Source organism: Bactrocera dorsalis, chromosome 3 (assembly GCF_023373825.1).
Source record: "Bactrocera dorsalis isolate Fly_Bdor chromosome 3, ASM2337382v1, whole genome shotgun sequence".
NCBI lineage: Eukaryota > Metazoa > Arthropoda > Insecta > Diptera > Tephritidae > Bactrocera > Bactrocera dorsalis.
Genome location: NC_064305.1, coordinates 45,314,485 through 45,340,803, shown reverse-complemented (window position 1 = coordinate 45,340,803; position 26,319 = coordinate 45,314,485). Strand labels below are relative to the sequence as shown.

Here is a 26,319-nt window from a genome sequence, read left to right as displayed (position 1 = left end):
TTCGTTCCCTTTACCGTTTGCAACGGATTTTCTACTTGCAACAACATCCTCATCATCATCATCATACACATTCAGTTTCTCGGGCACTTGCGCCTCTAGTAACTTTCTTAAATCTTCCTGTGCGCTCTTACGTTTGACAGGTCAACAACATTTTCTATGTCACTAGGGGGAAGTAATCCTAATGGGCGTGCTACCTTTCTCAACAACATTCCTAAAGGACTTGCTTTTGTAATGCGGTTGGTGGTACAATTGATTGCCAACTGCACCTCTCCTAACACATCCTGCCAAGACTGAGTTCCAGTTTCAATCGCCGTTAACATATTTTTTAACGTGCTCATGGTTCGCTCCACTTGACCATTAGCTCGTCTTGCACCAGTGGCTATCAAATGCAAGTTTATTTTCTGATCTGAACAGAATTGCCTCAACTTTGCGCCTGTAAAACACCTTCCCTGGTCAGCGGTCGGTTTGGTACTCCAAACAATGAAACAGCAGATTGAACGACTTTTATGCAACTCTCACTGTCTAATTTAAGGCTATGACTAAGATAGACGTATTTGGTAAACGCGTTACCCGAACAATAACGTACTCTTTATGGTCACTCTTGCCACTTAATTTTCCTGCAATATCGATGTGGATAGTGTGCCAAGGAGTAGTGTCTTTTGGTATTGGATGCAATTCAGCCTATATTTTCCCTGAGGTGGATTTTGACATTTTGCAAGTGATGCAGTTGTCAACAAATTTTTTAACAAATTTTGACATGTTGTCAAACCAGTAAAAGTCGTAAGTTTTATCCAATGTCTTATCAAAACCCAAATGCATTATTGACTCATGAACTTGGTTAATAACAGACCATCTGAAAGCTCGTTGCACCACTGGTAAACAACGTGTTCTGCCATTTCTCTGTATTTTTCGATGAAGAACTCCCACCCTCAATTCATAGGTTTTCGCAATATCTTCAGGCAGAGAAAACTCTTTTAATTTTTTTACAATTTCGACTATGTCCGAATCTCGACGCTGCTAGGCAATAAGCCAGTTGCTTGAAATTTAAGCTAAATTTACTCTGTTCTCATCGACCAATTTTGTGGCCGAAGTAGACTTTGTCAAAGGAGGATTTCTCGATTTCTTTTCCCTTCTTTATACTGAATATCGAATGTGAATGACTTCAAATAAGCCCACCAACGTTGTGCTCTGGGGGTTAAATCTTGTTTATTTTTTACGCTTTTAGTGAGTTGCAGTCAGTATAAACAATAAAGTTCCTGCCCAACAAATAATGTCGAAAATGTTTAACGGAGTTTACAACAGCTAAGGTTTCCAATTCATACGAGTGATATAATAATTCTGCGGGTGAAGTAGTTTTGCTATAGTATTCTATTACTTGAGGTTGTTATTAATTCTATGTAATAAAATTGCACCGTAGCCAGTACAACTTGCGTCTGTATGCAATTCGATTGGATAAATTGGGTCAAAGATAACAAGAACTGGTTTTTCAGTAAGAATGGCAATGACCTTTTTCCGTATCTCATGTTCTGTTTTCCAAATAAATTTATTTCTGTCTGCAGTTAAGAAATATAACGGCTTCATTAATTGTGAAAATCCCTTAATAAACTGTCGGAAATAAGACGCTAACCCAATAAATTATCTGAGTGAAGTGATTGACTGTGGTGGCGGAAGAGCAGTCAAAGCTACAATTTTCTGTGGATTTGGACGAATTTCACCAGCACTTACATTGTAACCCAAATATTGAATTGTTTTCAGAAAAAGTAAGGCTGAATGAAAACCCAGCCTCCGTTAAAACATTTAGAACAATCTGTAATCTTTCTAACGCCTCGCATTTTGTTGAGGCAACTATCATGATATCGTCCATATAGACAATAACAAAGGAATTTGCTAGATCCCCTTGTGCCTGCATTACTAATCGTTGAAAAACCGAAGGTGCGTTTGAGCCCGAATGGCATAAAAATTCGTATTGGCCATCTGGCGTTACAAACGCCGTGTACTCAATAGACGCAGAATGTAAAGGAATTTGATAATATCCACTGGCCATATCTAGACATGTAAAGTAATTAGCTAACCCAAGTCTATTTATTTGATCTTGTATAAGTGGTAACGGGTATTTATCAGCGACTGTATTTGAATTTAGCTCTCTATAGTGAACACAAAGTCTGTCTGAACCATATTTCTTTAACCAATAATATAGGGCTTGCATAAGGTGAACAGCTTGGCCTAATTATATTGCATTTTAGTAATTCATTAATTTTTTCTCGAACTAAATCTCGCTCACAATTAATCTAATTTTCATTTCACCAATTCTGACTTTAGTACTTGGGATACCAGTTATAAATGAATGTGAGTACTTTGCTAACAATGAATGTAATTTTATTTTGTCTTCTCCCTCAAGCTCAGTATTAATATCGGCTGGCTCACTGCCAGTACATAAATTAACCATTTTGGTTCTTGAAATTTTAAATTTGTTTGATGAAATAACAATATTAAAATCCTGATTAAGTATTTCACGGCCAATGACAATGTCATTTTGTATATCATCATCGCCTATTACATAAAACAAAAATTTCAATACAATTATCGTCAATTTTTACGTCTATATATATAAAAGAAAGTCGTGTTAGTTACATCACTTATAACTCAAGAACGGCAGAACAGATTTGGCTGAAAATTGGTAGGGAGGTAGCTTAGAGCCAGGAGACGGACATAGGATACTTTTTATCTCTTTATGTCAAAATTTAATACAACTCATAAATACAAAAATTATATTTCAAATCATAAGCATTTGTTCAAAATTCATGTTTGTAGGAATCATTTCAATATTTCATTTCTTCAAAAAAAAAAAAAACAATAAAAACAACCTTACATCTTCGTCTATATAAATATGTATGTATGTAAAAATGAATCGCCAAAATGTATGTACGCTCATAACTTTAATACGACTGAACGAAATTTAATAATTCTTTTTTTAAAATATTCGTTTAGGTTCAGGGATTATTCGAATAATTGCCGGAAAACCCCTAAAAACAGTCCTTTTCTTTTTCTCATACAAACGAATGAATGTTTGTTCGTTAGTAACGCTAAGAGAACGGCTGAACCAATATTGATGAAATTTTAAGAGGTTGTTCGTTGTGGATTAAGGAAGGTTTAGAAATAAAAACATCTTATACTTTTCATGAAAAGTCGGCAAATTGGATAATTCCAAAAAGTAACTTTTTTCCAAAAACATTTTTTTTCAATTTCTGTTTTGTTTTTCAATATTTTGATTTGGAAATTATTTGAATAGTTCAGTCTCGATCGCTTGCTTTTTTATTCCGGCTATTCAAGAGAAAAATTATTACTATTACGATTTACGATGCTTTACGACAGGTTGTGAATTGAACAATTGAAAATTATTCAGTGAAAACTTTACGTGTGAAAGATCCAGTATTATATGAAGTGGTGGAAAGCAAGATGGTTCATGGACCTTGCGGACACTACAATCCCTTTTCGGTTTATATGTCTAACAATAAATGCACGAAACACTATCCGCTTGCTTTTCTTTCGGAATCGCAAACTGGAAATGATGGATATCCACTCCATCGTCGTAGCTCATCAGACGACCATACAACTTAGAGTAGTGAATATCGAAGTTGACAACATATGGATCGTACTATATTCTCCACTGTTGTCTAATTCACATTCTAAACTCATATCAATGTTTAGTATTGCAGTTTGGTGTAATCCATAAAATACGTTTGTAAGTACATCACCAAGGGAAGCAACATGGCGCTTAATGGTCTTAAACGATACGGTCCATACGTGAACTGCAATAAAGCGCTTTGTAGGATATTTACTTTTGCAATTCATGAACGGTTTCCGATTGTTGTGTGTCTCGCAGTTAATATGGAGATTGGCCAAAGAGTTTATTTCAGCCCAGAGAATACATTACAGCCGGTGGTAACACCGCCAACAACAAAACTAACATTGACGAGTTTTTTTCTCAACTTTCGTCAGTGATCCGCTTACGAGAACATTGCTCTATTTGAAAATACCTTGCATTCATGGAATGCATCGTCGAAGAAATAGTTACGCTGAAAGCAAGACCGAACAGTAGATGGACATTCAGGTGTGTTCTCAACTAATGCATTAGGATGAATTTACACAACCCACCCAAAAAACGATGATTGCTTCTACCTTCGGTTGCTACTGATTAATGTACGCGGCGTATTGCGTACTGTGAATGGTATGGTGTGTGCAATTACAATTGCTGGAACACGATAATCAGTGGAAACAAATGTTGGACGATGCGATAGCTACTTCGAATGCCACTGAAGTTCCCACACTTTTCGCGATAATCATTTCACCATATCAGCTTTTAAATCCGCGTCAATTATGAGATACGAACAAAAATGACATTGTCGAAGACATTTTACATCGTATTCGCTAAAAATTGGAAATGGGTCAATTCCGGTTGATGCTTCCGGTGGTTTGATATCAATTCCATCTGCGGTTTATCAATTCACGAAAGATGAACTCATCACCAATCTTCGGACATTGGCCAAATTACCTTAACTATGATTCCTTAAATGCACGCGCAATATTAACTGCCAAAAAATACAGATGTTCTTGACTTAAACTGGAAGATTCAAAGTCAAATTCCGGAAGACTTGCGCTCATACAAATCGACCGATCGTCTTTCCATTGAAGACGTCGCCGTGAATTATCCAGTGGAGTTTCTAAATTCTTTGGAGAGGCTTGGTATGCCACCGCATCATTTGCGTCTCAAAGTTTGATCTGTCGTTATTATGTTTTGCAATCTGCAAGCGCCGAAACTATGTAATGGAACCCGACTGATTGTGACGCAGCTATCGAATACAAAGGGCTGAATGCTTGATTCAACGAATTTCTTTGAGTTCCAACGATTTGCCATTTCAGTTTCCAGCGAAAATTGCATTTGAGATGACACTCAACAGGACACAAAGATAGTCGCATAGTGTGTGCAATAAGTTTGGAAATTCTATGTTTTTCACACGGCTAGATATACGTGGCGTGCACACGAGTTGGAAAGCCATCTTTTCTGTACACCGGAACAGAAACCAAAAAATTTTGTTTATCAAGCTGCGTTACATTGAAAAAAAATGAAATGATAAATTCAACTTTCTTTTCATTTCAAAACACATAATTTCACGTAGGACAACGGCTGCGGGGCCAGCTAGTTACTTAATATTTGTACAGTACTACATATTCCATTACTGCCTATACCTTTTAGCATAACAGTGTTATTGAATCTTTTACCAGAAAATTTTATACTTAGCTTTTCTTTCATTAACGAACATTCCGATCCAGAATCAAAGGTGATTTCAAAAATTTGGTCTCTGTGGTTCAAGCACCCTTTAGGTACTGCAACGCTGCACTATTCCACTCGCTTTTCCCTGTTGAATGCCTTGTTCTTATCAACTTCCTTCTTTATACATTGGGTAGATATGTGACCCAATTCTCCGCACTTGTAGCAAGTTACATTTGATTTTTCTCGGTGACCATCGGTGACACTCGCAAAGTGATTCTGTTGTTTTCTTAATCTGCATTCAAACATTTTATTGCCCAATTTTCCGCAAAAATGACACTCTATTGAAACTTAAACGTTGCAATCGGCTATCGAAGCACGCCAACACAGCAATCTCTTCAGTTTCCATTTGGCGCCATTTCGTCGTTAGTTCGGTAACCATGTGGCTTGCATGGATTGCCAGACTTTCGCTATCAGTCGGTCGATTTGATAGCATATTAAGAAACATGGCGGCTGGTGTTTCTATAGTATCGAAGCGCTGTATAAACAATTCTTTAAACTCAAGCCAAGTAAAATCAGCTTAGCACACTTGTGAAAGCCACTGCGAAGCGCTTCCCTTCATTGCTGAACTTAAGGCTATAACCAACGCACTGCCTTTCAATACGTTTTCTTGTAGGATTATTTCAGCCGTACTCGTATTACACCACGATAAAGCGTTGGCGCCTGCTTTATCTGGATTAAATTTGGGCAGTTGCACTGATTTGCTCTGCCCCACATCAGGTACCGTTGTTCTTATGGCCCGCACAAGTTCAATTAAATTTTGGTTCTGCAACTCCATCATAGTACGCCATGGTCCATCCAATGCTTGAGGCAGATGGACAGATCCCACTTCTGATGTCGGAATACCATTGTCTTCGTTAGACATGGTTACAGCGTAGCGAGTTTCGGTTTCACACTTACACTTCACAATATTTTCACACTTGAACTCTTGAACACGACTTCACAAGATCAAGTCCTCAACTCGACTGACTCTACGTCGTTTTCTTCCTTTTGAACTTACCACCGAACCACGCTTGACGATAGCGACGCCACGCTGACACGGGACGACATGCAGACAACTACACTCGATGGTGGCGACGCCACGCTGTTGCCCCGCTAAAGTGGTACTTCTTGAAGTCACAACCAATCACAGCATAATTAACGGCTGATGGAATAATGAGGAACTTAGACTTCTAATGAAATTCCCTAAACTGTATACACATACACTCATACACGCATACCAATAGCTAAGGAGCTCCATCAAATACAAAGTATTTGTAGTGATACGGTACTGAGGATAAAGCGAGTGCAAAACTCGAACTTTCCGGCCACAAAACGGAAGCAGTGCTTATAACTAGCAGGAAAAAACTGGAAACCATTTCGTTTAACATAGACGGGCACAACATTACAACACAATCCGCTGTGAAATATCTTGGTGTAACGATTGATGCGAGGCTCAACTACAAAATGCATATTGAAAAAATATGTGAAAAAGCGGCGCGTGTAAACATGGCCTTATCAAGAATAATGGCAAGCATAGGAGGGCCGAAACAGAGCAGGAGAGCTCTTCTGGCCAAGGTCAGCCAGTCAATCGTAATGTATGCGGCGCCTGTATGGGGACCAGCATTAATAAATAAGACATATGCTGGAGTGGCGCAAGCGGTGTTCCGGTTGAGCGCCGTTAGAATAGTCAGTGCATTTCGCACGGTTTCTAATGAAGCTGTTGGGGTTCTAGCAGGAATTATGCCTCCAGACATAATGGCTCTCGAATTTAAGCGAATATATGACAGAAGTAAAAGCGCAGGCCGGAAACTAACAGTGGCAGAGCGTAGAGAAGAAAGACAAGCCAGCTTAAACGAATGGCAAACACGCTGGGATACATCAAGCAAGGGGAGATGGACATACCGCTTAATCGGTAACATACAATCATGGATGGAACGAAAACACGGGAAGGTAGATCATTACTTGACGCAGTTCCTAACAGGACATGGATGCTTCAGGGAGTACTTGCATAAGTACGGTCACGAGGAGGGAGTAGCTTGCTCTTTCTGTGGTAGCAATACCGAGAACGCAGAACACATATTTTTCCACTGTTGGAAATATACAAAGGAGCGAATGATGATGGAAAAGGAAGTATCTGACCGAATAACGCCAGACAATATAGTGACATATATGTTGCACTCGAGGCATGTGTGGAATTTAATAGAGAAGATGACAGCCATGGTACTCCATGACCTGAGAAGAGCAGAACAGCAAAGATGGAATGAAGCTAGAGCAGCGAATTTTGCTGAAATGACGTGAGCCCACAGGCTAAGCTTGCCCTGCGATGAAATGCCTAACGGTGGTCCCGCAGGGTCTCAGTAAAGCTAAAGGAGACGGAGTTAGGGTTTAGTACGTAGGCGTACCGTTTTGCAAGTCCAGAACAGTAGGTAATACTGACTGTGCGTGGTCCCGAATGAGGTGCACCTATAGCGTGCGGTACGAATCGTGCATATTGCTACAGCTAATTAGCAGTATCTATGTAAGATTGCCCCTCCGGCACAAAAAAAACAAAAAAAAAAACTAAAAAAAAAAAAATACAACCCACACACCATTAGGGTGCGCCGACACATACATATCTGCAGGATAGATGCGTATGGAAGTTTTAAATGATAAGAGGTGCGATTTATATATATTATTATTGTAATATAATTGTAATATAAGGAGGATGGAGTCATGTGTAGAAGTTCACGCAAGTGAGGAAAGTTCTCTGATCGCCATTCACTTGGGAGTGGCCAGAAACGATTCTTTTACATATGACTCAAGCAGCTCACGACTTCCGGTCTTTGACCAAGTTTCCTCTGGGTAGCCTAAGAACATCCGTTTGAAGGCGAGCTAAAGTGAGAACGCGAAATATCCCCTACATAGGGTTGTGCGCTGGGTTTGGGACCCGCCACGTAAAAAAACAACCCCAGCGAATAGTAACAACCAGCCTCGGATGAGAGACCCCCCTTTTGATGACGACCATGGAAAACGAAATAAGGACTACGAATTGAGGGCATGCACCTGGAATGTCCGGTCCCTTAATTGGGAAGGTGCCGCTGCCCAGCTGGTTGATGTCCTCGTGAAAATAAAGGCTGACATCCCCGCCGTCCAAGAAATGCGATGGACGGAACAAGGACAAAGACGAGTAGGTCCTTGTGGCATTTACTACAGTGGCCATATAAAGGAGCGCAAGTTTGGTGTGGGATTCGTGGTGGGAGAGAGACTCCGTCGCCGAGTACTATCATTCACTCCGGAGAATGAACGTCTAGCCACAATCCACATCAAAGCGAGGTTCTTCAACATATCGCTGATTTGCGCCCACGCCCCGACGGAAGAGAAGGAGAGATGCTCCCGCCACGATGTCAAAATCGTGCTTGGCGACTTTAACGCCAGGGTGGGCAAAGAAGGTATCTTTGGCACTACGGTCGGTAAATTCAGCCTCCACGAGGAAACATCTCCAAATGGGTTGAGGCTGATCGACTTCGCCGGGGCCCGAAATATGGTTATCTGTAGTACTAGATTCCAGCATAAGAAGATTCATCAAGCTACCTGGCTGTCTCCGGATCGAAAAACCACCAACCAGATCGATCATGTTGTGATAGACGGAAGACACATCTCCAGTGTTTTAGATGTGCGTGCGCTCCGAGGTCCTAACATCGACTTGGACCACTGTCTTGTTGCAGCTAAGATTCGCTCCCACCTCTGTGCAGCAAAAAACGCACGCCAACAAACACAAGGAAGGTTCGACGTCGAGAAGCTGCAATCACAGCAGACAGCCGAGCGATTTTCTACTCGGCTTGCACTCCTGCTCTCTGAGAGCACTCGTCAACAGCTCGATATAAGGGAACTGTGGGACGGCATTTCAAACTCCTTACGTGCAGCTGCAACCGAAACCATTGGTTTTCGGAAAGTGCAAAAGAACAGCTGGTACGACGAGGAGTGTCGTGTCGCAGCAGAGAGAAAACAGGCCGCCTACCTCGCAACGCATTTATAGACAGAAAAAGAAAGAGGTCGCAATGCGTGAGTACGAAGAGCTTGAAAAGCTGGCCGACAGGGTAATGCTCGAAAATTCTACGAAAAGATGGGGCGGCTTACAGAAGGTTTCAAGACCGGAGCATACTCATGTAGAACCCCCAAGGTGATCTAGTCACCGATGCCCAGAGCATACTTAAATTATGGAGGGAACACTTCTCCAGCATGCTGAATGGCAGTGAACACACAACGCCAGGAGAAGACGAACCCGATTCCCCAATCGATGACGATGGAGAAGACGCTCCATTGCCCGACCAAGAAGAAGTTCGAATAGCCTGAAGATAAACAAAGCGGCGGGGGCGGATGGATTGCCAGCCGAGCTATTCAAACACGGCGGCAAAGAACTGATAAGGAGCATGCATCAGCTTCTTTGCAAAATATGGTCGGATGAAAGCATGCCCAACGATTGGAATTTAAGTGTGCTATGCCCAATCCATAAAAAAGGAGACCCCCCAAACTGCGCCAACTACCGTGGGATAAGCCTCCTCAACATCGCATACAAGGTTCTATCGAGCGTATTGTGTGAAAGATTAAAGCCCACCGTCAACAAACTGATTGGACCTTATCAGTTTGGCTCAGCTTCAGACCTGGTAAATCAACAATCGACCAGATATTTACAATGCGCCAAATCTTGGAAAAGACCCGTGAAAGGAGAATCGACACTCACCACCTATTCGTGGATTTCAAAGCTGCTTTCGACAGCACAAAAAGGAGCTGCCTTTATGCCGCGATGTCTGAATTTGGTATCCCCGCAAAACTAATACGGCTGTGTAAACTGACGTTGAGCGGGACCAAAAGCTCCGTCAGGATCGGGAAGGACCTCTCCGAGCCGTTCGATACCAAACGAGGTTTCAGACAAGGCGACTCCCTATCGTGCGATTTCTTCAATCTGCTGCTGGAGAAAATAGTTCGAGCTGCAGAACTTAATCGAGCAGGTACAATCTTTTATAAGAGTGTACAGCTGCTGGCGTATGCCGATGATATTGATATCATCGGCCTCAACACCCGCGCCGTTAGTTCTGCTTTCTCCAGACTGAATAAGGAAGCAAAACAAATGGGTCTGGCAGTGAACGAGGGCAAGACGAAATATCTCCTGTCATCAAACAAACAGTTGTCGCACTCGCGACTTGGCACTCACGTCACTGTTGACAGTCATAACTTTGAAGTTGTAGATAATTTCGTCTATCTTGGAACCAGCGTAAGCACCACCAACAATGTCAGCTTAGAAATCCAACGCAGGATAACTCTTGCCAACAGGTGCTACTTCGGACTGAGTAGGCAATTGAGAAGCAAAGTCCTCTCTCGACGAACAAAAAAGAAACTCTATAAGTCACTCATAATACCCGTCCTGCTATATGGTGCAGAGGCTTGGGCGATGACAGCATCTGATGAGTCGACGTTGCGAGTTTCGAGAGAAAAGTTCTGCGAAAGATTTATGGTCCTTTGCGCGTTGGCCACGGCGAATATCGCATTCGATGGAACGATGAGCTGTACGAGATTTACGACTACATTGACATAGTTCAGCGAATTAAAAGACAGCGGCTACGCTGGCTAGGTCATGTTGTCCGAATGGACGAAAACACTCCAGCTCTGAAAGTATTCGACGCTGTACCCGCCGGGGGAAGCAGCGGAAGAGAAAGACCTCCACTCCGTTGGAAGGACCAAATGGAGAAAGACCTGGCTTCGCTTGAAATATCCAATTGGCGCCACGTAGAGAAGAGAAGAAACGACTGGCGCGCTGTTGTTGACTCGGCCATAATCGCGTAAGCGGTGTCTACGCCAATTAAGAAGAAGAAGAATATATTTTGTTCTTAGGATATTACGATAATATTTCATATATACAGCATATAAACATGCATATGAAATTATATAATATTATCAAAGATAAGAAATATTTAAAAAGTAGCTTTTATTTGGACATTAACAACAAATATTACCATGAAAATAGCATAATTTAATAATAATGTTATCAATTTTTCATGAATTCACTAAAATTCGCAAAATGATATTCATATCAATTGATATGATAGCATGTAAACGTATAAAAATATAAGCCAAAATGCCAACAGGCGTCTGTAAAAGCAATGTATATTTCTGAGCATAATTTTTTTTGAATTCTCAGCTCTGTTCACTCATTTCTGTTAAAGTTTCTCCTGCCGAGCCAAAAGTGGTGAAATCCACTAATAGAAAATTCATGGCTCTTGGCAGTTCACACGCTTGTCCGTAGTTGAACCTTCTCTATAAATGTACGTTGAATTTATTTATGTATGTGAAATTGTGTTCCAAATGGTTGTGTTTTTGGTGCGGTCCTGGGGTTTTGTCAAAAATCCTTAGTTTTTTCACACCAATTGCTAGCGATTTCTCTGCTGAGGCTTTTCGAAGCTAAAACAACTAAACGGACACCATCTTCAAGATAAGATAAGTACAATTTGTGTTCTTTAAATTAAAATTCATTTGTGCTTACCCGAATATATTTTGTGGTTTTTATTAAAAACACATCGTTTTTTCCCCTGTAGCAGCAATCGAAACAAAGCGCGTGCTTAATTTTTGCATTGCCGTTTTGTTTTGATTAGTCAGCTGTTCTCCTTTGTTTTCTCCTTTTCGTATTCCCTTTGGTTTTTGCATTGCCAACTACCGAAAATATAAGCAAGGTTGTAGCGACAGTGACTGAACACACCTTTCGTTAGGAGCTCCCAACTATTTTTTCTCATTGAGGTATGGCCTCTGAGAACAGTAGTGGATGCACTCCAGAGAATCCATTTAGAAGGAACTCTAAAATCATGAGAACGCCTCCTAATGGAAAGAGTGAGTTATCCACCGCTGCTGGATCAACCAAAAAATGTGAAGATGCCAATAATACAATTAGAGGTGGCAAACTCTCCAAATAATGGAACTACCCAAAATTTTAACCAGTTGGGTAGTAAAATAAAAGAACTGGAGAACATGATGGCTGGCCAAAGGCACATAAACCAGGCCATGCGCGACCTAGTAAGTAACATAGTGGCGCTACATGCTAAGGCTGAGAAAGGCGAAAAAAACCTACTCAAAAGAATTGTGGTAGGGAAAGCATCCCAGGTTTCTCCAATGGGTAAGGAGGTAAATACCCCGAAAAGGCTGCGTGAGACAATAGGCTTTTTACCTCCCACTAAAAAGCCTAAAAATGATGCAAGCCAATACAACGGTTAGACCCAACGAAAGCGAAGCTTGGGTGGACGTCGTTAAGAAGCGAAGACCACTCGAACAGAAAATTAGATTGAGACCAGACGCCATACCTAAAAAAAAGGATGGTGCATCATACGCGGATATTCTAAGAAAAATAAAAGGCGACAGTGGCTTAGAGGAATTGGGCTCAAGCGTAACATACATAAGAAAAACGCTGAAAGGAGGCCTGCTATTACTGCTGAAAACCAAGCGGATAAAAGAGCCGATTCGTTCCAAAGTGCCTTAGAAGGAGTGGTCGGGGAAATGGCTGTGATAGAGCCAAAAACCCACAACGTCATGATTATATGTAAGGGTTTGGACGAAATAACTTTTCCAGAAGAGATTTGCGAAGCTTTGCAAAAGGAGTGCGGAATAGAAAATCTGGGAAAAATAAACATTAAAAGCATACGAAAGACCCGAAGCGGAACACAAATAGCTATCTTATGCCTGCGCGCGCCAGGGAATACTCCCCTATCCCCCGTTGCTTCAGATGTTTCCATCTGGGGCACATGGCGCATAAATGTTGCAACCCTGTGGACAGGTCGTCTCTATGTACACGTTGTGGAGCCGGTGGACATGTAGCGAAGTCATGTACTAACGATCCAAGCTGCATGCTTTGCAAAGGAGCACACTCAACCCTGAGTACTAAGTGTCCCAAATATCTAGAGATGGCGAAATCGTTAGGGAAATGAGGATAATGCAATTAAAATTGAACCACTGCGCAGCAGCACAAGAGCTACTAAAACAGACAATAGTTGAAAAAAACATTGATGTCGCCTTACTAAGCGAGCAATACTCCCAGCGTTCGGAAAGCACCTGGACTGCAGACATATCTGGAAAGACTGCAATATGGGCATGTAAAGGACAGCCATTTATGTCTCGTTCCGGAGGGCTTAATTTCTTCACATGGGCAAATATACGAGGCATATACTTTGTTAGCTGCTATGCTCCGGATTTTGAAGACTTCCTCTTGGAACTTGCTCTAGAAACCAGAGGAAAATCCCCAATTATAATCGCAGGCGACTTCAATGTAATAATCGATCTCATGTTCGCCAATTACGCCTTTAGTAGGCACATTAAGTGGGCGGTGTCAGACATATTTACATATAGTGACCACATGGCTGTTATTGCCGAAATCTCATATGCCGGAGGGACGGAACGTCGCACCCGGAGCACATGCCAAAAACGAACTTGGAAACAAAAAAACTTTGATGCCGAACTTGTTGAGATGGCCTGGAGTTCAGAAAATATACAAGGCGAAGACGCCATGCACTTGGTATCCGCAGTGCGAAAAAAATTGTCCACAGCTTGCGACGCAACCATGCGTACGACAGCACACCAAAACAACCGAAGACCAGTGTATTGGTGGAATGAAGAAATAGCTGGGCTCAGAAAACTCTGCAACTCAGCTAAACGCGCCTACAACGTAATCAGAGTGAAGAAAATGAAAACAGTCTTAGGAATATATTTAAAGTCAAAAGAAGCTTCTGAAGTCAGCCATTGGCCGCAGTAAAAACAAATGTTTTGAAAAACACTGTGAGGAAGCAAACGAAGACCCCTGGGGAACAGCATACAAAATCTGTATGTCAAAATTCAAAAATAAGTCCCAACAACCCAAAAGCGCATCCTTTATGAGAAATGTCGTCGAAACTTTGTTTCCAAAACACGGCAGTATTTCTTATGCTAACCAAAGTCTAAGAGCCACCACTGCTAGTTAGTGAAGAAGAAATAGCCATAGCCGGAAAAATTAAAATCAGCAAAGCGCCTGGATTAGATGGCATTCCAAACAGAGCCCTAAAAGAAGCCATGACTCTGAAACCTAAATTAGTCGTGAAAATGTACAATGCGTGCTTAAAAGAAGGAATATTTCCCGACCCATGGAAAGTCCAGCGATTGGTTCTAGTTCCTAAACCAAAAAAGCTTCCGGAGGAACCATCTTCACATCGACCTCTGTGCATGCTTGATACTATTGGCAAAGTATATGAAAGCATAGTTAGAAACCGCTCGGAGATAGCAATCCAGAAAGCCGGCGGATTATCAGAAAGACAATACGGCTTTATGAAAAAGAGGTCCACCATTGACGTACTATACGATGTCGTTGACGCTGCAAAGCGATGGAAAGGCGGAACAAAAAAATATTGTGCGCTGATCACCCTGGATGTGAAGAATGCCTTTAACTCAGCAAAGTGGGCAAACATAATCAAAGCTCTGTATGAAATACGTGCTCCTCAATATCTTATGGAAATTGTCATAAGTTATTTTGAAAACAGGCAACTATTATACGATTCAGATGACGGCACAAAGAGCTACTCAATTTCGAGTGGAGTACCGCAAGGCTCGGTACTAGGCCCCCTTCTATGGAACATAATGTATGATGGGGTGCTAAGGAGACACCAACCGAAAGCTATTAAATTAGTGGCTTACGCAGACAACCTTATTGTGGTAGCAGTGGCTAAACATCTCGACGACCTCCGGAGCAAATGCAACGAGTGCATAAACGGTCTGCGCCAATGGTTCTCCTCAATGAGTTTAGAACTGGCTGAGCAAAAGACAGAAGTTTTGCTCATAAGTACAAGAAAAGTAGAGGAAAGTATATCTCTCACCATAGGGGAGTGCGAGATTCATTCACAGCCACGCCTAAAATATCTGGGAGTAATAGTAGACTCAAGGCTCAAATTTAGGGATCACCTAGAGTACACTGCACGTAAAGCGAATAAAATCCTGAATGCCTTATCAAGAATGATAGCAAATAAAGGCTGCGTGCGTTCCAACCGGCGTTTTTTACTCGCAAAGGTAATGAGATCGGTTATGTTATATGCGGCTCCAATATGGATCCAGGCGATAGGCATCAGAGCATATGCCAGACAAATAAACACAGTGCACAGGCTGTCGGCATTAAGAGTTATCAGTGCTTTTCGAACAATTTCAAGTGATGCTGCTGAAGTAATAGCCGGTATGATGCCCATTGACATCCAAGGTGACGAATATGAACGAGTTTACAAATTACCAGAGCCATCTATAGAAGCCAAAAGAGAAGAGAGAGTGAAAAGCTTAACGATATGGCAGCAGCGGTGGCAAACCTCACTTAAAGGACGGTGGACCTGCAGGCTAATACCGGACATCCATTCCTGGATCGACAGACGACATGGGGACCTGGATTTCCACCTAACCCAAGTACCAAGTGGGCATGGGTGCTTTAGAAGCTACCTGTACAGATTCCAGCACGACATTAGTCCGAATTGTCCGACGTGTTCAGAGTGTTTAGAAGACTCCGAGCATGTATTCTTTTATTGCCCTCGCTTTTTAAGTACAAGGGAAAAACTTAAAACTACACCGGGGGGTAGTTTTACGGTGGAAAATTTTACGACACTTATGTGCCAGTCCACTGAGAACTGGAATGCTGTCAGCGAAGCGGCAGCGTCAATCATGACAAAACTTAGACATATAGAGCATAATAGGCGTCCGTTAGTCCGTGCTATAGAGGAGACTTAATTGTCTTATCACTCCCACGAAGTAATATCTAATCAGGTGATTCCGTGGGAGAGTCTGGAGTTGGGAGTAGGTTAAGTTTAGCGGATTAAAGTTCCGCACTTCGGCTTTTGATGCTTCCTCCTACTTTAAAAACAAAAACAAAAAAAAACATGTCTTCTTCTTCTTTACTGGCGTAGACACCGCTTACGCGATGATAGCCGAGTCAACAATAGCGCGCCAGTCGTTTCTTCTCTTCGCTACGTGGCGCCAATTGGATATTCCAAGCGAAGCCAGGTCCTTTTCCACTTGGTCCTTCCAACGGAGTGGAGGTCTTCCTCTTCCTCTGCTTCCCGCGGCGGGTACTGCGTCGAATACTTTCAGAGCCGGAGTGTTTTCATCCAAACATGTCACCAGCAAAAATTACAAACATTGTTCTACAAAAACAACAATCGTTAGAAAAAGCATCAGAAACCAATATGGCAGCCAAATTGCCGGCGTCAAAATTTATAGTAAATTACACAACAACAAAATTTTCATTCATGAACGCAAACGTACTTTCAAAAAGCAGACACCATTACGTCTCCCCGAGCATGCCTTGCCCACAAGCGTCTTTTCGCGACGATTTCAAAAGCTAAAATTCATAAATTGAATATATTTCTAAAATTTTATGGAAGGAAAAAGTGACAACCCCGCAAATATATATCTAGAATAAAATTTCCAACATAGTTTATTTGTCGATTTTCAAGTCAAGAAATATTTCAAAGAAAATATTCAATATTCCTCAGATTTATGTGTACAGTCAATCCCGGTTAAGTAGTACTCCGCCTAAGTGCCAATCCCTCTTAACTTCCTGTATCTTGGTGCATCTCAAGCTTTGTTTTTTGAAATACATTCAAACTATTGTTTTAAGTACGACTCGGTTAAGTGTCCGCAGTCGCTTATGTACCATATTATATCTTTATTTTTAACAAACCACAAAAATCTGTATCTTTGAGTGTGGGATTGACTGTATTTGTCAAGGAATATAAAAAATAGTTGTAATTTTGAAATATTTTTATGCGGTTGGCAAAAATTTGCGTCGATATGTATGCAAGCTCACACACAAACATACATATTTATGCTGGTTTGTTGGCGAAGCCGTACAGCGGCAAGGAAAGCGGTGACAATCGGCGGCCATTCGTTTATTTTTTTCGGCACAGCATGGATTTTCTACCAACAACACAATATTTGACTTTTTGACAAAACATGAAGTTCGGACATTGGTTGTCCGTGACAATGGAGTTTTTGTATGAAACAATGGGTGTATATATTTACACACAAAGTTGTGTGTTCACAAATTTACAAACATTATGCGAATGATTCTTTGAAATCTGTTTACGTGCACACAAAATTACATATGTACATTCGTATGTGAATATGTGAAAATTATGCGTATGGTTTTTTAAAATCTTTTTACATGCGTATGTGAATCTGTGCGACGGCATTGTCTTTTAGAACGTTATCAAAACCTTTAATGCCCAAAGCAAATAAATACATATGTATGTATGTACATGTCCATATAAAAATACACTATATAATAACCTAACAAACCTATATTAATTATAATTATATTTTTTACAATATATACATAAGTAATTATACAAATATGACTTAATTATACATTTCTACAGATTTAATGGAATTCATCATTAAATAGATCAAATTGCACATACATATATACATGTATACTTATGTGCTTTGATATCAAGTAAGTATATCTTTTATAATATCTATAAATCATATCCATAGTCGTTTGCGCATTATAAACACGCGAATCTGTAAGCGTACATTTGTAAACATTGAAATTAGCATCACTTTTTTCATTTAACAATGAAAATGCTCAATTCTGCTATTTTCGTCCCTTTCATGTTAAATATTGGTGACATCCGCTCATAATATTTATGGGGTGAAATCCACTAAAAGAAAGCTCAACCCCTCCAAAAAGAGGAACATTTTGATAATCGGCACACCATGAACCTTCTCTATAAATGTACGTTCTCTGCACTTATGTTATTGTACATGTAGTGAAATTTGTGCAAAAAATAAAATGTATATTATAGGCAAATATCTAAATAATTAATATAAAATAAATATGTAGAAATATTGTAGTCAAGTGTAAGAATAAAAAGTGCATAATATGATAGAAAAAGTTACTATAAATCGAGAAATTGCAAAATAAAATTTGCGAAATTTTATACTTCAAATGCAAATATCTAGAAAACTATACGTTTTCGACGGCTATAATATATGTATATATTTTTAATCTGGAGCATCAGCTCTATTCAATCATATCACATACCCTAAAATCGCGGTATAATAAACTAAAGTTTCCCCTAAAATTTTGTATTAATAACACATAGTATTTCACAATGATTCACTAAATTTTTTCACATTGCATATTTAAACAGAAACTCCAAACATTGATCAGATCAGCTTTCACTTTTATTTTGTTACATTTTAGCTAAATTTTTTAATTTAAAAAGCACTTGGCACATTCATTGTTGAAAAGGTTAAATTGTTTACAATTATGAGGAAAACGAGCGTTGCCACAACTTAAACCCCAAATACATATGTTTGTATGTACATATGTACGATTTCAACGATTTTTCTTTATTTGTATTAACGCATGTTTCTTTTTTCGGCACGATTCCGATTACTTTGGCATTTCGGTATAAATGCGGTATGTACGGATAGGGGGCTTCTCCAGAGGAGGAATATCCAAAAATTATGTAAAAATAGCTAATATTTTTAAAAATATTCACGTTTAAAAATTCGAAAGTTTGCACTAAGACACACTTGGGATTTCTCCATGTTTCACAGAATATTTTCACGTTTTTCACTCACTATATTTAAATATACACTCTTTTATTTTGGAAATTTTCAGCCAAATTTAGTAATTTAAATCACTTATCAAATTTATGGCTGAAAAGTTTACAGTGTTTATATTTACGAGAAAAACCAGCATTGCCACACCTTAAAAACCAAAAGTGAAGGATTTTTTAGCGTTTCACAGCGTTTTCTTTGTTTGCACTCTCGAGTGATTCTTTTTCTTTAATTACTATAAAAAAACTATAAAGATTTTTCTAGCTAAAATTGAATATTTGAACACTTTTCTATATAACGGGTGATTTTTTTGAGGTTAGGATTTTCATGCATTAGTATTTGACAGATCACGTGGGATTTCAGACATGGTGTCAAAGAGAAAGATGCTCAGTATGCTTTGACATTTCATCATGAATAGACTTACTAACGAGCAACGCTTGCAAATCATTGAATTTTATTACCAAAATCAGTGTTCGGTTTTTTTTTTTTTTTCGGACAAATTTTGTTCAGCGATGAGGCTCATTTCTGGTTGAATGGCTACGTAAATAAGCAAAATTGCCGCATTTGGGGTGAAGAGCAACCAGAAGCCGTTCAAGAACTGCCCATGCATCCCGAAAAATGCACTGTTTGGTGTGGTTTGTACGCTGGTGGAATCATTGGACCGTATTTTTTCAAAGATGCTGTTGGACGCAACGTTACGGTGAATGGCGATCGCTATCGTTCGATGCTAACAAACTTTTTGTTGCCGAAAATGGAAGAACTGAACTTGGTTGACATGTGGTTTCAACAAGATGGCGCTACATGCCACACAGCTCGCGATTCTATGGCCATTTTGAGGGAAAACTTCGGACAACAATTCATCTCAAGAAATGGACCCGTAAGTTGGCCACCAAGATCATGCGATTTAACGCCTTTAGACTATTTTTTGTGGGGCTACGTCAAGTCTAAAGTCTACAGAAATAAGCCAGCAACTATTCCAGCTTTGGAAGACAACATTTCCGAAGAAATTCGGGCTATTCCGGCCGAAATGCTCGAAAAAGTTGCCCAAAATTGGACTTTCCGAATGGACCACCTAAGACGCAGCCGCGGTCAACATTTAAATGAAATTATCTTCAAAAAGTAAATGTCATGAACCAATCTAACGTTTCAAATAAAGAACCGATGAGATTTTGCAAATTTTATGCGTTTTTTTTTAAAAAAAAGTTATCAAGCTCTTAAAAAATCACCCTTTACATACATATATGAATATATGAATAATATGTGATTTATATTTAATAAACACAGATAAGTAAAATCGTGTTATAATATTAAATGATATATATGATTGTAATATGTATAACATTTTTATTTACATATTACAATTTTATACTATAATAAAATCTTCAGCGAATACCCGGGGTGACTGAAGTACTTTCGCCTTCGGCCGCGCTCTAAATAAATAACCCTGGCCGAGCGAATACCCGGTGTGACCGAAGTACTTTCGTGTAGTACTCCTTTCTGTGTTGATGGCCTTCGGCCGCGCTCTAAAAAATAAAAATAATTTTGAGTTTTTGTTATAAAGAGCTTAAAGTGGTTATATTTTTTGAGTTTGAGTGCATAATATCCAAAAAATATAACCACTTTATATCCAAAACTCATTTTTTAAATATAATAATATATATATCGTCACCTAAAATACAAAACAATGTATCATCAAAAATAAATGGAAATCGAATAACCAAAATTTATGCATTTTATAACGAAAACTCAAATTTTGTTTTAATATGAGTGCATGATAACCAAAAATATAACCACTTTATATCCAATATTGAAACAAAATTTGAGTTTTCGTGCTGTACTCATATACTTTACACTTAATTACGTAATCTAATATATAAAATTCTCGTGTCACGGCGTACATTATTGAATTCCTCTGAAACCGCTCTACCGATTTTCGTGAATCTGGACAACATCTATTTTTTATCTTCCTAAATGTTAAGGGTGGTCCACCCCTAAATGTTTTTAACTTTCCGCGAAGAAAATTAAAAATTTTCTAAAATCGGGAAGTTATTGGTTGTTGAAGTTATTGGACCAAGCGATTCAACCCTACCCAACGGCATTTCAAAGAGTTCCACTTAACATAGATTTTCTAATATTTTGAGCCGATTCGAATCGGTAGATTTCGAGAAAACTCAAAAAAACAGCAAAAAAAATTTTTTCAAAAGTGGTTTTTTGGGAATAACTTCTAAACGGCTATATCGATCAATTCCATAGCCTAATGAGCACTCAACCTCACAAAACTACGCCGATTATCGCAAACCGGGTCAAAATTGATCAATTTTCTTGCGAGAAATCGTTGACAAAAGAAATCGCAAAAATCGATTTTTTTTGAAATAACTCTGAAACGACTCGACCGATTAATTCTGAAGACTAATCAGCTTTCCACTCTGAAAAATCATGTCGATGGCCGCAAACCGGTTGCAAGATGGCAATTGAATATTACAATTGTAGTACGATAAATTCTTATTCATAGTTCATAATTTCAAGTTCCATTAATTATGAGAGTAGGGATGAGGACGATACCGGTCTCCTGTCTTACTCACTATACATTTTTCAGCCATTTTTTTTGGTTTTATTTGTGTATCAAACGTAGCAGTCACTGTTATACCTATTTCTTTAATTTTTCTGTGCAATTCTCATGTTAATTTTACTGTCATCATAAATTTATCATTCATTTCCAGTGCAATAATTATTTATTTACAATTTATTAATTTGACAAAGACAGTTTTAACTCTCAGATTATTAAGTGATATCATGTAAATAAACACGTGTTGTAAGCTCCCGTCAACAACGGCCATTATCGTACCTGAATATATTGTTCTTAACTATTTTTGGAAATAGTTTGAAATCAAAACGAAAAAGTGTAGGTGATTAATAAATATACCGGTTTTATTATTGTGAAAGGTAAGTCAAATAATAAGCAAATGAATACAATATTATGTCACTGTTTTTCATCAATACACTGATAGAAGGATTTATTACCTATTAATAATTTAATTATTACCTATTAATAATTACAGTCAGCAATGCCAAAAAAACGCAAAGGGGCCAATTTGAGTCGTCGAACGACCATTTCTAGAGCCATGCGAGATATAAGAGCAAGAAGATCAAGCGACCAAGTTCAAGAAAATAATGCAGATACGCGTTTGAGAGTGAGGCAGTTTCGTGAATCACAATCACAAGAGACACGAGATGAACGAAATCAACAGAGACAATTAGAACGAAGAGAAACTCGCAGATTCATAGTCGACAGACGTAGAGGAATTGACCAACAACGCCAACAAGTTTATCGAGAGTTAGCATCAGATTCATTTTTTCGATTAGCATTCCAGTACGAGCCTGATGTTGAATATTACGCTCATTTCAAAGTGGTTATTGGTACTTTGGAAAAGGACTGCACTTAAATTTAAAAATGAGCCAATTGAGATGTGTTGCTCATCAGGAAAAGTACAACTAACTGAAATTGAAACACCACCTGAACCATTGCACGGTTTACTTATCGGTACAGATCCAGATTCTAGCCTGTTCCTGAAGTCAATACGCACATTTAATTCATGTTTCCAAATGACATCGTTTTGTGCAACAGAAATAGTTAATAATATTGCTGCAAACGGTCTACAATTTAATTCCACGTTCAAAATCAAAGGCCAAGTATATCACAAAGTGGGCTCATTGCTTCCAATGCCAAACGAATCTCATAAATTTTTACAAATCTACTTCATGGGTGGCGAGAACTCCGAACGTTCACCCGCCAATCGCGTGGATGCACGTTGCGACTACCATAATCTCAATTCAGCTTTTGCCAGGCGTATCGTCAGCGAGCTGGACGCTCTGTTAAATGAGCACAATGAATTATTAAAGTTATTCAAATCACAGCTACAACGACAATCACGCAATTGTCATCAACCCTGATAGAACACCAGCTGGAGAGCATATACGTAGATTCAACGCACCTGTTGTTGACGACGTTGCTGGAATCATGGTTGGCGTGCGTACATCTACGCGACAAATTGTGATTCGAAGCAGAAATAATGATCTTCAGTTCATCAGTGATACCCATCGTTCACATGACGCTCTCCAAAAACCACTAATTTTCTGGAAGGGACAAGACGGATATTGCGTAAATATTAAACAACGAGATCCCGTAACAGGTAGTTCTTTTATTATTAAGAACATAATTATTTGGTTATCTATATATATAAAAGAAAGTCGTGTTAGTTACATCACTTATAACTCAAGAACGGCAGAACAGATTTGGCTGAAAATTGGTAGGGAGGTAGCTTAGAGCCAGGAGACGGACATAGGATACTTTTTATCTCTTTATGTCAAAATTTAATACAACTCATAGATACAAAAATTATATTTCAAATCATAAGCATTTGTTCAAAATTCATGTTTGTAGGAATCATTTCAATATTTCATTTCTTCAAAAAAAAAACAATAAAAACAACCTTACATCTTCGTCTATATAAATATGTATGTATGTAAAAATGAATCGCCAAAATGTATGTACGCTCATAACTTTAATACGACTGAACGAAATTTAATAATTCTTTTTTTAAAATATTCGTTTAGGTTCAGGGATTATTCGAATAATTGCCGGAAAACCCCTAAAAACAGTCCTTTTCTTTTTCTCATACAAACGAATGAATGTTTGTTCGTTAGTAACGCTAAGAGAATGGCTGAACCAATATTGATGAAATTTTAAGAGGTTGTTCGTTGTGGATTAAGGAAGGTTTAGAAATAAAAACATCTTATACTTTTCATGAAAAGTCGGCAAATTGGATAATTCCAAAAAGTAACTTTTTTCCAAAAACATTTTTTTTCAATTTCTGTTTTGTTTTTCAATATTTTGATTTGGAAATTATTTGAATAGTTCAGTCTCGATCGCTTGCTTTTTTATTCCGGCTATTCAAGAGAAAAATTATTACTATTACGATTTACGATGCTTTACGACAGGTTGTGAATTGAACAATTGAAAATTATTCAGTGAAAACTTTACGTGTGAAAGATCCAGTATTATATGAAGTGGTGGAAAGCAAGATGGTTCATGGACCTTGCGGACACTACAATCCCTTTTCGGTTTATATGTCTAACAATAAATGCACGAAACACTATCCGCTTGCTTTTCTTTCGGAATCGCAAACTGGAAATGATGGATATCCACTCCATCGTCGTAGCTCATCAGACGACCATACAACTTAGGGTAGTGAATATCGAAGTTGACAACATATGGATCGTACTATATTCTCCACTGTTGTCTAATTCACATTCTAAACTCATATCAATGTTTAGTATTGCAGTTTGGTGTAATCCATAAAATACGTTTGTAAGTACGTCACCAAGGGAAGCAACATGGCGCTTAATGGTCTTAAACGATACGGTCCATACGTGAACTGCAATAAAGCGCTTTGTAGGATATTTACTTTTGCAATTCATGAACGGTTTCCGATTGTTGTGTGTCTCGCAGTTAATATGGAGATTGGCCAAAGAGTTTATTTCAGCCCAGAGAATACATTACAGCCGGTGGTAACACCGCCAACAACAAAACTAACATTGACGAGTTTTTTTCTCAACTTTCGTCAGTGATCCGCTTACTAGAACATTGCTCTATTTGAAAATACCTTGCATTCATGGAATGCATCGTCGAAGAAATAGTTACGCTGAAAGCAAGACCGAACAGTAGATGGACATTCAGGTGTGTTCTCAACTAATGCATTAGGATGAATTTACACAACCCACCCAAAAAACGATGATTGCTTCTACCTTCGGTTGCTACTGATTAATGTACGCGGCGTATTGCGTACTGTGAATGGTATGGTGTGTGCAATTACAATTGCTGGAACACGATAATCAGTGGAAACAAATGTTGGACGATGCGATAGCTACTTCGAATGCCACTGAAGTTCCCACACTTTTCGCGATAATCATTTCACCATATCAGCCTTTAAATCCGCGTCAATTATGAGATACGAACAAAAATGACATTGTCGAAGACATTTTACATCGTATTCGCTAAAAATTGGAAATGGGTCAATTCCGGTTGATGCTTCCGGTGGTTTGATATCAATTCCATCTGCGGTTTATCAATTCACGAAAGATGAACTCATCACCAATCTTCGGACATTGGCCAAATTACCTTAACTATGATTCCTTAAATGCACGCGCAATATTAACTGCCAAAAAATACAGATGTTCTTGACTTAAACTGGAAGATTCAAAGTCAAATTCCGGAAGACTTGCGCTCATACAAATCGACCGATCGTCTTTCCATTGAAGACGTCGCCGTGAATTATCCAGTGGAGTTTCTAAATTCTTTGGAGAGGCTTGGTATGCCACCGCATCATTTGCGTCTCAAAGTTTGATCTGTCGTTATTATGTTTTGCAATCTGCAAGCGCCGAAACTATGTAATGGAACCCGACTGATTGTGACGCAGCTATCGAATACAAAGGGCTGAATGCTTGATTCAACGAATTTCTTTGAGTTCCAACGATTTGCCATTTCAGTTTCCAGCGAAAATTGCATTTGAGATGACACTCAACAGGACACAAAGATAGTCGCATAGTGTGTGCAATAAGTTTGGAAATTCTATGTTTTTCACACGGCTAGATATACGTGGCGTGCACACGAGTTGGAAAGCCATCTTTTCTGTACACCGGAACAGAAACCAAAAAATTTTGTTTATCAAGCTGCGTTACATTGAAAAAAAAAAAATGAAATGATAAATTCAACTTTCTTTTCATTTCAAAACACATAATTTCACGCAGGACAACGGCTGCGGGGCCAGCTAGTTAAAGAATAAATCTTCAATTTAAATATATATTATTACAGGAGCCGAAACAAATAAGAACGCTCAAAGGATTTTTATTCATATCATTTGATGATTAGACGCGGTCGAGACAACATCATTTTACCATGTCGTGAGCTTTGCCAACAATTTATAGTCGACATGTATGTGAAGATAGAAAGTGAACGACTACGATACTGGCGATATAATCAACAGAAGCTGCGTACGGAAGAATATATTCACTTGCGAGATGCTGTTGCGAACAATGCTGACACTGCCGAAATCGGAAACTCTGTTATCTTACCATCATCGTACGTAGGTAGTCCACGTCACATGCAAGAATACAATCAGGATGCCATGACTTTCGTGCGTGAATATGGACGACCGTGTCTTTTCATCACTTTTACATGTAATCCAAAATGGCAGGAAATTACATCGTTGCTATTACCAGGACAAAATGCAATACATCGACATGATATTACAGCACGTGTGTTTAAACAAAAATTAAAGTCTTTAATCAACTTTATTCCAAAATTGCATGTATTTGGCTCCACACGTTGTTGGATGTATTCAGTTGAGTGGCAAAAGCGTGGA

The 26,319-nt window shown here is 39.1% G+C and overlaps 1 protein-coding gene and 1 pseudogene across 16 annotated transcripts in view; both read right to left on the bottom strand.

The window, feature by feature from the left end:
* LOC115066185 (synaptic vesicle 2-related protein) overlaps nt 1-26,319 on the bottom strand; it is a 795,221-nt gene that overhangs the window by 741,859 nt on the left and 27,043 nt on the right. The window contains exon 2 of one of the 16 annotated variants that reach the window (XM_049451318.1): nt 20,292-20,421. The exons of 13 other annotated variants lie outside the window; for them this stretch is intronic. The gene's annotated coding sequence lies outside the window, so the exon portion shown is untranslated. Of the gene's footprint in view, nt 1-18,374; nt 18,949-20,291; nt 20,422-26,319 lie in introns of those variants that run through there. 2 more of the 16 variants (XM_049451326.1, XM_049451320.1) reach the window with 2 other exon arrangements.
* LOC125777146 (uncharacterized) lies at nt 4,608-14,099 on the bottom strand (annotated as a pseudogene).